This window comes from Stegodyphus dumicola, chromosome 11 (genome assembly GCF_044657685.1).
Source record: "Stegodyphus dumicola isolate Sdum_Otavi_A_Nest chromosome 11, ASM4465768v1".
Taxonomy (NCBI): Eukaryota; Metazoa; Arthropoda; class Arachnida; order Araneae; family Eresidae; genus Stegodyphus; species Stegodyphus dumicola.
In genome coordinates this window covers 35,641,239-35,656,419 of record NC_140778.1, presented here as the reverse complement: position 1 = coordinate 35,656,419, position 15,181 = coordinate 35,641,239, and positions in this window count along the sequence as shown.

The following is a 15,181-nucleotide window of genomic DNA, read 5'->3' as shown; positions in this document are numbered from 1 at the left end:
TGGCAATCCCGTTCGCCAGAGTTATCCAGCTTGGATTTTTTATGGGGTCGTCTGAAGAGCATCATTTACGAGATTCCCGTTGACTCACCGGAGGACCTCGTTGCACGACTATCCATTGCGGTTGGAAGCGTGCGCGAAATGCCTGTCGTTTTTCAAAATGTTCGTCAATCTCTTCTGCGACGTTACCAAACATGTTCAAGTTCAAAATTACGACCACCCTGCTGGTGGTCGCAATTTTGAACATTTATTGTGAATACTGTATTGCTGCAAAGAAGCACTTTGCGTTGATTTTGTTTATAAACACATTTTCCTCTCGTGTCATTTTTTGCGTTCCTGCCTTAATCCGTCACTTCAGACCCTACACTCCTATAAAACAATGCATGTTTTAGTACGCTCCACCACCCCTCCAAGTTTGCCCCATGATCTGTGAAGCACCCAGTATACATTTACGGTTTCATTTCCATGTAAAACTGTTTTGGAACATGCATAAAAAAGTTAAATATTCAAAATGTCTGTTTGAAAGGTCTTTAAGGAAGAGTTTGAGTATTTTCTCTGTGTCGCGTGCACGAAGAAATGCATAGAGTTCTCAGATTTTCTTTTTCATAATTATAATAAATGTGTTACTCGTAATTAACTCTGATGTGAAAGAAAAAAGGTAACTAAACAAGGGAAGGGGGAGTGGCCAGCACTCGATGGAAAGAAAACAGTTTCCTTTAAAGTGTGATCATATTATATTATATTAGAAGTGCTATGTTTTATGTATGTGAATTTATTTTATTTTGTGCTCAAGTAAATATATAATAACAGAGTTTGATTTTTAGTGACATTTATTGTGTGAGTTTTAAAAATAACGATGTAGAATTTACACTTTCTTTTTATCATTGTTTATTCAAGTTCATATTTATTCAAAATATAAGTACTATTTACAACACGGAAAGAATTATATATATTTAAAACAACTAAAGTATAATCAAATTCTGGTTTGAGTTCTTAGTTATTATTATTTTATTTTTTATTTATTTTATTTATTTATTTATTTTTTGTTCACAGTACTTTTAATGCTAGCATGCAATTAGATAATGTAGAAATTATTGCAACTACATAATATAAAAAATGTAGAAGTAAAATGAAATACTGCGAAAGTAAAGGAACCAAAGACACGAAGAATCTGCGGTCACTAATTTATGACTGTCAGGAACGAAATTGGGCGTGGTTAGGGCACGTCAGTCTTTCTAAGCCATGGACCTTATAACAGATAAACTAACCCAGTGGGCGAGGCGCGCGTCACCAACATGTAAGCAAGAAAGAGAAGGGACGATCTGGTTTAATTTAACACTGAAACCTATGGCGTTTGTATCACATAACTGTTTTTAATTATTAATTGTGATACGTTGTATAGTGATGAGATTATGGAAGTCACAGTTTTTTTCAAATAGGATTTATCATTAAAGCAGTTTTTACTGCATTTCGCGCATTTTTTTCCACGTGTAATTTTTGTACAAACATCTTTACTTTGGTAAAACGGTAAAAACTCTAACCACAAAATGTTGTGTAAAAATAAAGTAAAATTAAATAAGATTGATAGTACGTGATGCTTTGAAATAAATGAGCTAAAATTAAACAAGATCTGATAATTTTTTTAAAAAAATTAATGAACATTTTCAAGCAGTGATTTTCAAAAACTATAATAGCATTACAAAACGATAATTTATTTAATTATATCATCATTAAATTATTAACATTAAAGTGGATTATTTATTTTAGTAATTTATAAAGTTCGGAGCATAAAATTTTCTGAGCGTAATGAAGGGGGAAAAAAGATAAAATGAAATCTAGAAGCACTCAGATTTTATATTACGCCCAAAAGGAACCTTTTTTAACGTTTTGTGTGTTACCTATATTTATTGAATATCATGTTCTTCGCCCGTAAACCACATACGTTTGAAAACAGCATATCTTGAGAATTTTCGCACTGGAGATGTTATTTTCCGTACATTGTTACGATTGCTCGCTTTGATCTCGTTCAGTTTGTTTATCAAAAATTCGTTAAAGGTTTACAAAATATAAAATAGATTAAAACAAATTCGAAATTCGGCCGTCCAGATGCCCATGTTCGGGTGGAGGATTACATTATTCAAAATTTGATGGCTCTAGTTACCGTCGTTTTTGTTACTGTGCGAGAAATATGCAGGTATTCATACAGATTCTTCATTATTTAATTTCTTTAAATATAATACAGGGCGATAATATTTGGCAACAATTTGCAAGGAGACACGGACATTTATAGTGAAACAGTGCAAAATGCCACTTCGAGCTAATAAATTAAATTAACAGTAAATAAAAAAAATATTATGCAGAACTAAAAATAAATTATAAAAATAATGACTATAAAATACAAGCAAAATTAATTATTACGGTTAAATACAATTTTAATATTAGAATTAAATGTATGAAACTTAAGATTTCAAAAGTGTTTATGACTATGATGTGTTATGAAATATAATTGAAATAAAATTTGGTTATAGAAATTGTGCTATAATACTCATCTATAATTTTAAAAAAGCAGCACAATTTAGAATTTCAAACAAAACTTTCAAAAATTCGTTTTTAAATATTTTAGTATTTTTTACTTATTTACACTAATAAAAAAGCATAAAAATTGCAAGAGAAAATTTCAAACAAGAAATTTTCTCTTGCAATTTTTATGCTTTTAGTTCAGATTTAAAATATTATTTTCTCAAAAGAAGTAGTTACAAATTTCCTTACAGTATAGGAAAAGCTAAAAAAAATATCCAGCCCTGAAAGCATGCAATAGCTTTATAATTATTTGAAACGCTAATTAGGTTTGATAAATATGCTAGTCAATCAGAATTTAACGGAGGCTGCGGTTAAGCAGGAAAATTCACGTGGAAAGATTTCTCATGATAAGGAAATAAAAGTGGGAGATTTGGTGTATTTATCCACTCCAGTAGTTCAGCCAGGTATGGCTAGAAAACTCTCTAAAATAAAAAATAACGATCAATATTTGCAAATGTAATGTAACCTCATTAACGGTAGTATCAATATGCCTTTCAGTCACTGAAATGTAAGATGAATTTTTGCTTCTCACCTTTCAGAATTGATCGTTATAAGAGTCACTGCGTTTTTAATTGGTAGGTAATTGATGGCTAATTCAAAACTAAAAAGGCAAATGATTGCCAATGCTAATGCTGTATAAGCTTCAGATGTTTGGAGTGACTTCGAATTTTTTACATATCTCTACGTAGCATTGTGAATGCAGCTTGGTACGTGAGAAACTCTATAATTCATAACGACTTGGATATTCCATATGTGCACAACTTTATACTCATGACAGCTCACAACGTCTTCAAGAAGATGAAGCACAGTCAGTATAACGCAATTAAACAAATGTTGGATTATGATCCAACCATTGAATACACTGTCAAACGCCCAAGGACAATTCATCACAATTCGTCATGGTGATAACTTGTAAATTTTAATTTTAAAATTTACTTAAACTCTAAAATTGGACTCTATCCTATTATTTGTGTTGCATCTTATACTTATGTTAATCAAGAAAATTTTTATGGCACTATTTCATTTTTTAAATTATTTGGTATGAATTTTTACTTTATCGTATGATTCTACGAACTTTTGAACTTTTTACGGCCTATCTAGCTACTGCATACTTCTGAACGACTTTGAACTCTTATGCCATTCACAGCTTCAAACTGTTTTCGCGCCATTTTCATGATGTCTCACTATTGCTTTTCCTGCACTCTTACTAGCTATATTGCACTCACCACCTGCATTTCCCATACAACTCACTGCACCTGCCTGCATGCTTCAATTTAATGAATGCCATTGCTTACCACTGCACAATTTTTATGATGAACGCCTACTTTCGTAAGTATTAAGATATGCCTGCTCACGCAGCTGAATGTTCTTCGCCCACGGGTGTTGGTACTTCCCTAGTACCATTTATTTGAAAATATCTTTGCCTAGTTCACTTTAACGCGATCTACTGGTAAAAACTCTTTAGTAGTTAATGACCAGAAAAAAGTAAGTCATAAGTGAAAGCGGTGGTTTTGGTAATAATACAATGTAATTTATTTTGCAACTAGGTTGGCTTTATGATGCTGTGTGCAGGCAAGCCTCCACATTTATTCAACATCAAGTCTGTTCACTGCCATTTAATATTACATGCTGACTGCTGCCAAATGCTCTCGCCCATGCACTTAGAAACTTTTATTTTGTAATGTGACTAACGATTCACTTTATTTACAATTGCGGGAAACTGTAACCAAACTAAAAAATATGAATCTAAACATTTTCCTCTATAATCTGTGCTTAAAGCAGCAAGGTTTTTTCCAGATAACATATATTTAAGCAAGTTGAAAATTTTCGAAGTTTCTTGGAAACATTAATTAAGCTAGCCAGTTACGTTTAATTCGGGAATTTATTTAAAGCTAAACGGAATGACTGATAAATCAACCCTGTTAAATAACAATACAGATTATTATTCATTTTTTCGAAGCATAAATTGGGCTTTTTAAGAAACTTTTCTGTATTTATGTTTCATATTTTGGCATGTATACATATTTCGGAATCTTATTTAACAACTGCCAATCATTACTGAAATGGTGATTGTTATAATTTTATTTGCTAGCTTGTCAAAGTCATATGTCCTCAGAGACTTTATTTTGTTATCTAGCTTATTAAAGCCTCTTCGGTAACGCCTTCTTACTTCATAATCATTATCCTTAATACCAGCATTATTTGGGCCGTTTGAAGCTGAAGCACAAATGACATCAGAGTGCAATAATCTTTAACACTGACGGAAGAGTTCTCATTGAAAGGGTGGAGGAAAGAAAGATATTACAGATTTAAAATATGAACTGAAACGAAAGCTTTGAGTAAAGTAGAAAACTACTGTACATTTTTGATACTCCAAAGGTTTTAAATAAGTTTCGAAATTAATTTTCTTGGAAGTTCTATTGACTAGCCGTATCGGATTTCATACATTAAATTTTATATAACAGCAGCGTTTTCTAAGCACATGTCCGAGTTCACATCAACTGCAAACGTTTCCTGTTTCCTTCATTTCAGGCCACCAGCAGCCGAGTGGTAAAATCGATGAGCTTCAACGTTATTATGTATTTTACTGCTTTCTTTAATATATTAGGGCAAATTATGAAATGTCTGTGCGCCAAAATGGAGATATATTTCTGTCGAAAATTTTCTAACGGAACCTGCAATAGTTTGGTAGAGAGATACAGTGCAAAGTCCAACATCCGGTACCGTAGAGCTTTCGGTGCTTCCGAATTTTGGAAATTTCCTGATTTTAACTCATGAATTTAAATTAAATAACATAAAATGTAGGAATTACAAACTTAAAATTAAGAAATAATGAAACATTTATGATTTTAAAGAAATCAAATTTATCAAAATCTCAAAACTTACTTGTTTGTTTTATTGTTTTTTCTCATCGATTTTCATTAAACATTTTCTGTTTACTAATCATTGGGATAATAAAGTTTCTCCAAATTTACAGATAGATAAAAATTGTTTAACAGCAAAGTTACATTATTAAAGTTCTGTTTTTGCCATGCAAGAGAATTCTCACTAAATTCTTAGTGAAGTTCTTTTCATTCTCAATAACCTATTTGTCAATTTCTTCACTAATAGCAACGTTATTTGTCAGGTTTTAAACAATATTGCCATCTGAATGGAAAACTTCTAATAAATAACTTTAATTTGTCATTACATCAAGCTTCTTCAAAAATACCATTAAATGGGAAAATTCGCTTTCTATACTGCTCAACATCTACGCCAAAATAAGTTTGTTATTTTGCCTAATTTTGAAATCGTACATTATGAAGCTCAAATTGCAGGTTGACAGGTTAGAAGACAAGCTCCAAATAGACTTTCGCTTCGCAGATCCTGCTCCAGCTCCCGAAATAGAAAATATTTGGGACACACACGTAAATTCAAACTTTAATATGTGAAAATAGCAGCAATAATAGAACTCTTCAAGAAACACTAAATATACACGGGCGTTTCAATGATTTTCTGCAAGTGTAAATTGGATACGAGCATTTTCTCATTAGAAAATCATCCACTAAGGCGTCACTTCCCTCAGACAGAGAACTCCTGAGCGGTCTTCTGAAATAAAGGAAAATAACTAAATCAATACCATCCATGATTTAATAGAATCATCTTAATCTTAATTTTTTATTGGTCGAGAAAGTGTCACTCCAATTTTACATTCAGCATTGTCTTACTTTCTAACCTCTTACCGAAGAAGACCACCTTAATATCTCTAGAAACAACATTCAAGCTTGTAGAGACATTAGGTATATATTTGGAAGCAGGAGAATTGAAAAATTAGCAACACCTCCGCCGGGAATCGAGCCGCGGGCCTCTCATTTACGCGCTGAGCGTGCAGACCTCTACACCAGGAAGGCTCACTAAGAAGGCAGGAGAAATACCTTATAGGTTGAGTGCAAGTTTATAATTAAACAACGCCATATACTTCGTTTTATAAATTTTACTTAGTTTTAGTTTTTTTGTAAAAAGGAACCCGTGCCTAAAACAAGAACATAATGTTTACTGAGTTTGTTTCTAAAAGTTAAATTCTCTGTACTGCTGTAACTGGGTGTCTCGCAAAATTTATTTGTAAAGTGTTTTCTGTGTAACTTGCTTTCTGTGTAAAGTGTGTTAATAATGTAAAGAGTATTTGGAGAGTCTGTAATTAAGTAATGAGAATAATGCGCTGAGTCACAACGGTAACAGTATCTTGTATATGTCTATTTGATGTGTCTCACAACATAATTTGTGTTCCAAATGCTAAATAGGCGGGGTAGGTGACAATACCACCTAAACTCTAGGAGACAGAATCTGTCTCCTTTTCTCTATAACTGTTACCTGTATATACGAAAAGTAAGGCTGGAAAAAATAGCTTTCACAGATTACACAGGTGCATCGCGCTGTTTTGCATATGTGACATTAAACGGTATAAAATAGTGAGTCAAAAACTTAACTTGTTTGTATACCATGTTCCCGGACGATTTCCGAGCAGTCTCGTAGTTTAATCATCCTACACACTCGGCGGATGGTTGTTTTTCTCTCTTGTGGAGGGTTAATAACAGCTTATTCCTCCTAAAAGGTCCTCACTAAATACGTGGCGCCCCTTAAGCTTATAGTACTCGCTGCTGTACTTAAGTAACTTAGCTTTCAATGTTGCTGGAACAAGGCATTGAGATCGAAATTTCTTATAATTTTGTATAACAGAATAACTGGATAACGGAAGGTAACCAACGGTTTGAGATTGCGCTTTACATGAATCTTACAATGATTTCCAAGGAGTAGATTGCATCGAAGTATGCTTGTTTCTTTCCTTTTAATTACGATAATATTTATGTTTATTTAAATTACGCTCTACGTACTTTATTAATCTGAATTCTGTCTCTAACACATTCTTCCATAGAGAGCTAACCCTGCGGAACTACTTTACGTATGCGGAATGTACGTTTGACAACACGCCCCGCTTGGAAAACATTGTACTGGTCAAGCATAGAATCGGTACCTTACAAAAGAGTTCCGTGAGCGCTTTGACTTGAAAAACAACGCAAGCGTAAATTTCCGACCGCATTTGCTTTGAACACAACCATGTTAACAGACAACGCAAGTTTTCTGAAATAATAATATGGGACTTATAAGCATTTACTGTCCTAGAGGGAGCTATATACCCTAGGACCATGCGTGACTATGTGCTTCTAATGGATTGAGCTATATGCGCTATATTTTACATGACTATGCGCTTGTAATGGATTCAGTAATTAAAGAAACTAATAAAATTAATAAAAATTTTCTTAAGTCTGGCGAAGCTTCAAGTATTCATGAACCACGTTTTGCCGACACATTTGCAGGTCTACAGAATTCGTTGCTGACCGAATGATTCCTTTTCAGCCGCAGCATGTATGCTAACAATCTTTCAATTCTTTCAATATAAATTTAGGAAATCCTTCCTAGTACCTGTGCCCAACACCGGCCGAGCACTAAATTGGCTCAATACTGCCAGTTCGACTTAACTTCGATTACTAACGGTCTGGCCCTACTAGCGTTTCCGTGATTTTTCTTGTATGTTATACCGGTACGAGCCAGATTGCCTCAGAAATTTCTCTACGAAGTCATCCTTCCCTTTAGGCTGATAGTCGTCGTGCGCTTTGCCGTAATTAAATAAACCAAACGAAGGAAAACCTTCCAAAGACACATTTTCTACGGGCATTCTTTATTAATATCCCTGGGAGCAAAAATAAAAATTTGATGAAGCAATTACAATATTTTTCATTAAAAACAGCATTTCTTAATCGGATCGCAGTCATCAAAAACACTGTTTGATACCTTCAAGAATCGTTTCTCTGAATGCATAATTCCAGTATTTACCTCAACACCCCGAGAGTGAATATCTTTAGAATTAAAATAATAAGGCATGCAAATCGAAAATCCTGCATGAAGGAAGCAATTTTATGTCTGTTCTTTTTCCTGTTAAACAAGTTAATATAATTAAGTTTTCATTCATTAAACAATAAGATAATTTATTTCTGATTAAAAAGAAGAAAAGAAGCAAATTTAATAAGCAATAATTGTATTTTATAAATCATAACTATTTCTCGAGTTAATAGCAAATGTAATAATGAAAACGACCTGTAGTTTCTGTTTTTAAGAGCGGTTTAATATACACAGTTTGTTCTTCGTAAATATTATTTAAATGAAATATTTAACGGAGTGTTGCTTAGAAAATTAATAACTTCTTAAAAAATGTTTCTGTTTTGCTTTACTATTTCGTATGATAAATCTGAACATACACTTCCTTCCGTGATTTAAGCTTCCGGTGTAAATGTTTATGCACGCGATCTGCAACTGAATACAGATATGCATTTCTGAAACTCACAAAATAATAAAATTGTGTGATTGATAAGTTATGGGCAATGAACTCATGTTCGAATTTGGTTGTATTGTGTTGTTCGACATTTATGTAGTATCAATATTTATTAGTTACGGTTGAAATCTTGAGCCTATAATGAACTGCATGTCACTATATCGTACATATGCACCAAAACTAAAGTGACGGAAAATAGTGTGCTACGAACAAAAACTGGTTTGAAGACCGCGTGTCTAACAGTGGCAAAGTGGTAAAGGGGGCCCACCAGTGGCCGAGCGGTAAAGTCGCTGAACACTGGTAGTTCGGTCCGAGGTTCGAATCCCGCGAACGGGCTGGCTGCATGGGCGTTTTCGTGGTTTTCCCCATGTGTAACGTGTATACGAGCCAGTTTCCCTTAGAAAGTCCTCCACGAAAGGCATCCCTCGCCTTAGGCAGATAGCCCTCGTGTGCTTTGCCATAATTAAATACACCAAAAAAAAAAAAGCAAAGTGGTAAAGATCGGCCGAATACTGGTAGTTTTACAAGATTTTGAGTCCAGGCTAAAGGGCTGTCTGTGAGGCGTTAATTTTTGCGTTTTATGTTTGTTTCATGTACGACATGAGTACGAGCCAGATAGTTTCGGAACGTCCTTCACGAAGGCTTCTTTCCTCGAAAGGCTAGTGCACTTACAGAATTTAGAACCAACAAAACTAATCAGAAGTAATAAGTGCTTAATGCTGCTAATTTGTACGAGAGAAATGTTGCAAAGAATTCGTAAGTTTTAGCTTTAAACAAAATGCACCAATAATAATACAGCTTTTCCTTTCCTAAGTAAAGAAAATGTTTCCGAAAGGAAAGTTATTATTTTTTGTCGTATGGTGCATTACATTCATTGGATAAAGTTGTCGAAAATGCTGGTATTGAAAGTGATGTTGGTAAGAAATTTAGTGTAATTATTTATGGAAGCTCCTAGCTTTATCTGCAGTGCTGCTCTAGAGAGTTTGAAGACTGTTGATGATTCTTAGCACTATTAATCATCATTTCAATAATAATCGGTATTTTCTGATTAAGATGCCGAAATTTGCCTGCAAATTAAAACAGCAAATCCTATTAGAAATCCCGATTTATATTTTCGGAAAATAGATAATAACCTGTACTGTTATTTAACTGGGTTGATTGATAAATCATTCCTTCCTGCGTTATACACTGACTACCAATATGTATTTGGACACCTATGCAAATGACGATATCTGCGGTCCTAAGGTACGTCACGGACTCCGCCGGTATATATCGTGTAGGAAACAGCATCGGCTTTAGTCGCATGGAAGATTCCTCGCAGTTCGGAGCTCTCTGATTTCGAGAAAGGTATAATTATCGGGTGCCACAAATGTGGCCGATCCTTAAGGGACATATCTAGCGATCTGAAGTGCCGAAAATCGACAGTGTCCTATTCGATTAAGAATTGGAAAGTGAGCGGTGATTGTCGGAATGTGCCCGAGTCGGCAGACCAACGAAACTGGGAGATAGAGACCGACGACTGCTGTCCAGAGAAATTCGGAAGAACCGCACCCAACCGATGGCCCTCATCCACGAGAAAATTCAACAGGCATCCGGGAGTATTATTTGAATGAATACCACCCGTAAGGAAGCACATCTGCTTAGTTTTCATGGTCGTGCTGCTGCCCATAAGCCTTTGATAACAAAGTCCAACGGCGCTGCTCGGTTAATGTGGTGCAAAGTACATCGAAATAGTACCGTAGATCAGTGGAAACGGGTTCTTTAGAGTAACGAATCAAGGTTCACCCTTTACCGTTCGGATGGCAGGGTCTGGGTCTGGCGTCTACCTAGAGAGCGTCTCCTGCCAGAATGCATTGTGCCAACAGTCAAGTTCGGACGAGGTGGAATTATGGTCTGGGGATGTTTCTCCTGGTATGAGCTGGGACCCTTGTTCCGCATTCATGGTAAGCTCAACTCCGATGCCTACTGCACTATTTGAATGACAATGTGCTTCCTACGTTGTGGCAGTTTTACGGGTTGCACCCCTGTTACTTTCAGGACGACAATGCCAGTTGTCATGTTTTTTACGTTAACCAAGGCTTGGTATGGTGTCAATGCAGTTCATCGAATGGACTGGCCTGCCCAGAGTCCAGACCTGAACCCTATAGAGAACCTCTGGGACGAGTTGCATCGCCGAATTCAGGGGTGCACTACCCGTGCAAAATCGGTGAAGGAACTTCTATGTCTTCTCCAAGCCGAGTGGAAGAAAATACCACTAGCTGTCATACAAAGACTTGTGGAAAGTATGTCTCAGAGGGTCCACGCTGGAATTACCTCTCGTGGAGGCTCTACCATCTATTGATTTTGAATAAAGTTAGTTTTTCTTTTCTATCACAGGTGTCCAAATACTTATTGGTAATCAGTGTATATATTCCAGAATAAAAGGAAAATCGGTATTATATATGGCCTAACTTCATTTTTCGTTAAAGGTTCCAGCTCTCAAATTGCTTATTGTTTGTATATTGAAAAACTGTGCTAGTTTAAGCATACGTCTTAAGGAAAATGTCTAGACTATGTTTTTTTTTTTTTTTTGTTTGTTACAATTTTCTCTAATTTTAAATTAAGTGAATTGCCGTCATTTACGTTCTACATCAAAGTTCTGAATTATGACGCGAATATATTTGTAAGCTTAAAGCTTTCTAAAGTCGATCTAGCTACAAAGCAAAAATTGAACTAATCTATATTCCATGACCACCGCTTTGCTTCGAGAAGGCAAAGCAGTTTCATTAAATAATAAGATTGGAATTATTTTACAAGTTTCACTTAAAGCGCGTAAATTTAAATGTTTTACTTCACAAGAGGGTACGAAAGAACTGGTGGACAGCATTTTCTTGGACATTTTTTACTATAATTTTTTTTACTTCACATCACAACTTATGTTGAAAAATTCAATTTCATATTCTTCATCCAAAATAAAAACGCAGAACTTGACTTAAAAATACATTTCCCCAACTTTTCATTTACCAAATGTTTCTTACAGCTTATACATACACAAAAGTTAAAATATAAGACATTTTATTGAGGAAGCCTTCATTAATATACTCCACAGTCCGTAGAAGCTGCTGAGTTGTACATTATGTTCTTATTCGGATTCCAAACATTTCATCAATATTAATATTTTGGTTTCGGAGTTCCACATTCAAGTTTTCAAGCAGTATAAATTCCTATGCCTTTGATAACCTTGAGTGACAATTTATATTGTAGTAACTGTATTTCTCATTCGCGTAAAGACTCGTAAATAATTGTTTGCGGAGATTTCAGTGCTAAGAGTCCTCTATGGTGTCCTTATGATCACTCAATAGATCCAAAATGAGATGCTATAATTAAATTCTGCTCGACAAACGATTTCAATGTTCTTAATAGATCTGATAGCCCGGCTACGCTTTCCGGTGCCAGAGGCGAAAGCTGGATAGGCCTTACCATTGTAAGATCTTCTTTTGTCCTGAATTGGTCTGTTTCTATGGATATATCATGTAACGATCATCGCTACATTGAGATTGGACTTCTAAACAACTTACTTAGAGAGAAGAAATTTGAACGTTTTAATATTTGGGCTTTGAATTGGCTAAAGATTCGTGCAGAACTGTATAACTTCATAAATCAAGTTTCCGAAGAAAATTTAGAAAATATTTCTGATTTAAATATTTTAAAGATCTTACTAACTCGATAGTGGATATCTGTAAGAAAAATAAGAAGATAAACAAATTTAAACAGAGCAACGCTCTGGGTAAACAGGTGCATTGTTGTTCCCAAAAACTGTCTGTTTTAAGAAGTCAAGGTCGACTGTATCAAAGAAAATTTCAGAGATGTTAGAATCGTATTGAGAAAAATTTGTTAAAGATTCAATATAAGAAGAAATTAGCTGAATATAAACGAGAAATCAACATTAGTAAAAATGTGCTTGGGAGCAACTATGTGACACTTTGAATACTCATCACCCTTTTGGCATTCCTTACTATACTGCTGTTAATAAATACAAACCAGCTTTACAAATTGCCTCTTTAAAATATCAAGATGGGTCTTATACTAAGAATACAGACGAAACAGTAAATTACCTCCTACAATATCATTTTCTTTGTGACAATACTTATGGTGATCTATTATGTTATTATCAAGTTAGATTAGATTGTCGGACACCTCCGAAGACAGTAAATGATTATGATTTTACTTTGGATGAAGTAGAATTTACTCTTAGGAAGTTAAATAAAGGTAAAGCTCCTGGTAAAGATGGCCTGACAATGGATATTATTTTAGAAATCTTTGAATGTAATAAAAAGTTCTTTGTAGCTATTTTGAATGAATGTCTTTGGAAGGGAATTTTTACAGAATTTTGGAAAGAGGCTGATTTGGTTTTGTTCAACAAAGAAAGAAAGGATAAAGAAGATCCTTTCTCTTTTTACCCCATTTGCTTACTGCCTTCCTGGGTCAAGGTGCTGGATAAACTCATGACACAATGGTTACAATATTATTTATTATCAAATAATATTTTAAATAAAATCAGTTTGGTTTTATGCCGGGTAAATGTACTACACAAGCTATAGATAATTTAATTTCTGATATCTTTCGAGATAGAAGGAATTGTAAAAATACTTCAATTTAATCCTTAGATGCAAAGAGCGCTTTTACCAATGTTTGGTGGCTTATTTTATTAAAGGAATTAAAAAATATGAAATGTCCAAGAAATATCTTCTTATTAATTTTTGATTTCCTGGAAGAAAGAAGTTTCCTTATATGATGGTAATAAGTGGCATCACAGAAATTACCAAAGGGGTTGTCCCCAAGGATTAATATCTGGTCCACTTTACTGGAATATTATTGCTAATATAGCTTTAAACAAAACTTACCACAAAATGTTAGTATAGAAGCTTGTGCTGACGATTTTGTTTTATTGGCCACGGGAAGTGGTCTTCATACTAATGATAAAGCTTTAACCCTTTAACTGCTTAAGACGTGTTTAAACGTTTTTGGAATTTCCTTTAAAAATGCTTAAGACGTCTTTACACGAATTTCAAATCGCACGAAAAATGCTTAAGACGTGTATACACGAAGCCCGAATTTCGCAAAGATTGCTTAAGACGTGTTTAGACGACGCGATTTGGTCTTCCTTCCTCTACCTTTCTGCAGGCGGCTGTGAGTTGACACAAAGGTCTTAAAGTCCCTTTGAATAGAGTTTGAAAGTTTGGCGAAAGAAGATAAATCGTTTTACAACTGTTTGTCTTGTGGTACTTTATACAAATGAAAGTCAAACAGGATCCGACGTTGTTATAGTACATTGCCGAATTTCAGTAGAAACAAGAAAAAATAAGAATTGTAGCGGAGGACGCCTTAATGCCTATATGTTATAGAATCAAATATTTTATTTTTGTATTAATTGAAAATGATTATAATTTCTGATTCGTCAGGAAAAAAATATAAAATTTTGCAACCAGCTTTCTTGTTTGCACTCGTATTTCAAATGCGCGTTATTATAATCGTATATTCTTCTTTTTACATTCTTAAATGTTAAAACTGTGCTTTCAGCATGCCTGAGTTTTGTACTCGTATGTGTGGCTCTGTCTGGCGTATGTCTGGCTCGTATGTCTGGCGAACTGACATATAAAAATTATATGAATGATGAAAGGAAGATATTCTACTCGAAACTTCAACTACATGGAATAAATGAATACGCCGAAGGAATTTCTAGAAATATTTGTTTCAAAAATTTTATTATTAAGATTTTAAATCCAAAATGTTTATTCACTTCCACGCCTGTCGAATTAATTTCTACCTTTTCGTTGCCCTGCGTTGGCAACATGCTTTTTGAGATTTGTCGTTCGTAGGATTCGGTCGCTAAAAGCGTAGCTGGCCTGTAACGGTTGTAATTCTTTTTATGCTTATCTGTACTTCTGAATTATTACTAAATGTTTACGTGTGAATGTTATATTATTAAATGTATTCAGTTTGGTTGAAATAGACCGAGAGTGGCTGAATTTATTAAGTATAATCAAAGTCGAAACTGCGTCATCCATGTCGGCGCCATTCTAATACGAGGTACGTAAACATCATTTGGAGGCACGCCGGCGAGATCATATCAAGAATTCGTCAGCAGTTCAAATACAGATAAGTGATGATTTTTTAGTTCGATTTACATCTGAATTTGATTCTTGAAGTTTTATATCTATTTTGTATTGATTTTGATTTTGAACTTGAATACTTCGA